The following is a 2,423-nucleotide window of genomic DNA, read 5'->3' as shown; positions in this document are numbered from 1 at the left end:
ACTCTGTAAAATATTTAAGGAAGTTTATTCTGAGCCCTATATAAGTGACAATGGTCTGTGGCGCAGTCTCGAGAGGGCCTGAGAACATGTACCTGAAGTGGCTATGTTACAGCTTGGTTTTCTGTTTTAGGGAGACATAAGACATCAATCAATATATGTGAGCTGTACATTGGTTCAGTTCAGAAAGGCAGGACAGCTTGAAGCTGGAAGCTTGCAGATCCTAGGTAGATTCAAACATTTTCAGATTGTCAACTGGTTGAAAGAGTTATTATCTAAAGACATGGAATGACTATAAGGAGTATCTGGGTTAAAATAAGGGGTTGTGGAGACCAAGGTTCTTATTATGCAGAAGAAATCTCTTAGGTGCCTGCCCTTAGAGACAGCAGATGCCACCCCTCTGTGAATAGCCAGCTCTACCTTTTGGAGGTGGTACTCCCTTCTCTCTTGGTGGTGGTGGAGCACCTCACCCTCCCCTTCCTCCTCCTCTTCCTCTTACTGCATAGCCATCATCATAGCTGTAGTAGGGATCTTCATAGCCTCCACAGTAGTCGTGATAATCATAACCATAGTAATCATCATAGTAATCTTCATAGCCATAGTAACGTGAACGTAGCCATACCCTGACCACTAATTGGAGGTGGCATGCGAGGAGAAAGGTGGTAGTAATAATATTCATACGCAGTACTTCTGGAGGTCTGTAGCAGCTTGGATCTCTTTCCTTTTCTTGTCTGGTGGCTTGGCTAAGACTATTTCAATTTCTTCCCCTTCTATTTCTTTGCCATTCATTTCATCCATAGCCCTAACAGCTGCTCCTCCATCTTCAAAATGAAAAAATGCATAATCTTTCAACTTCTTCACTCTTTAGAGTTTTCCAAATTCAGAAAATGACTTTTCCAATATTTCTTCTGTTACTGTAGTAGCCAAGTTTCTCAGAAACAAAACTTGTACCTTAGCCATGACTTCTGGATCTGGTTCTTCCATGGGGTCAGCCCATTCAACTGTAACTACATTTCCCCATACTTGTACTTTCTCCACTTACCAGCCAGCACCTGACTTGTGCTGCTGACTTGTGACCCTCATATTCAAAGAAGCAGAATCCCAGATTCTTTTTTGTCATTAGGTTGATGATAGAGAATAACCTTCACCTAACCCTCTGTGACTTTACTGAATTCTTCCAGAACTTAAGAATGGATCCAACAAAAAGTCTGTTGCTTGCCACAGAAATGCACACCCCAAGGTGTTTACCAGGGTGAATTTCACAGCTGTCACACAGTTTCACAGCTTCCTGTACAGCTTCCTTTCCACAGAAGGTGATAAATGCATACCCTCTATTCTGACCAGAGAGTGGATCCATTGTAAGATGTAGATCCCAAATGGGTCCTGCCTTCTCACACCAATTCATCCTCATATAAATCTTGGTATTTTACATACAAACACCTCTGTTCCAACTCCAGGTTGCATCCAGAGCACACACTGTCTGGTGGAGGACCACGATACTTCCTCTGTCCTGTGGTTACATCCAGAGTATAACCAGTCCTCTCAAGCAAGGCCTTGATCTCCACTTCATCAGGTCCCTTTGTAGACTCTTGCACCTTGCTCCCATTTCTCTCTCTGCCTGTAGATCTTCATAACTCCACATAAAAATGCACTTTTGTTCTGAACATGTGATAAGCCACTTTCCTTGAACTTCCCTAGTACAGACAAAGTGCCTTCTTCATTAAATTCCCTGAGAGTATCAGTTGCTCTTTCATCGAGATCTACATAAGTTACCAATCCAGGGCAGAGCAGGAGCCAGCGGCCATGCCTGTGAGAATCAGCTCGAGGCACTCTGAAAATGATTAGAAATGGTGAGCACAGGACCCCCTATCCCCCCTGAAAAAATAAATGTTTTTATAAGAGATAGTATACAAATTGCATGCTGTCATGGTAACCCAGAGTATCGGAGATATTGGGGTATTTTACAGAACAGCAGACACAGCTTAATAAATAAGTATCAGTATATTATACATTCAAATAAGACCTCATTCACGTTTTACTATCTAATAAGTAATAAGGTGACTGATAATAATCAAATAAGTTATTGTAGAAAATTGAGTTTTAAATATATAAAATCCAAGTGAATATTATACCAGGATGGTGACTGCAGACTTCTTTGTCATCATAGATTAAATAAGAGTTCTAAAAATGCTGTTAGTAAAACAATTTTAAAACAGAACAACTTATGTTCAGCTCTTCAAATCATCTTTAGATGGGGATGTGATGTTATTGTGCAATTTCCAGTTAAGTGGCCATTTCCTCCTTTTCTTGTACTTGTCAATCAGAAATACATTTGAAATATATAGCCTAAACCACGTATTGCAAGAGTTCTTCAAATGAACAACCAATTTAATCTAAAACAGACAAAAAAACAAACAAAATTATCT

General features: G+C 40.1%; 1 pseudogene; it reads right to left on the bottom strand.

The window, feature by feature from the left end:
* Window positions 1–373: 373 nt before the first annotated feature.
* On the bottom strand, window positions 374–1,670 carry LOC105721259 (heterogeneous nuclear ribonucleoprotein R-like; annotated as a pseudogene).
* Between the last annotated feature and the right edge of the window lie 753 nt (window positions 1,671–2,423).

Source organism: Aotus nancymaae, unplaced genomic scaffold (assembly GCF_030222135.1).
Source record: "Aotus nancymaae isolate 86718 unplaced genomic scaffold, 86718_ANA_hifiasm-v0.15.2.pri h1tg000006l, whole genome shotgun sequence".
NCBI lineage: Eukaryota > Metazoa > Chordata > Mammalia > Primates > Aotidae > Aotus > Aotus nancymaae.
Note: the sequence above shows the minus strand (reverse complement) of the source record. Positions and strands in the feature narration are given on the sequence as shown.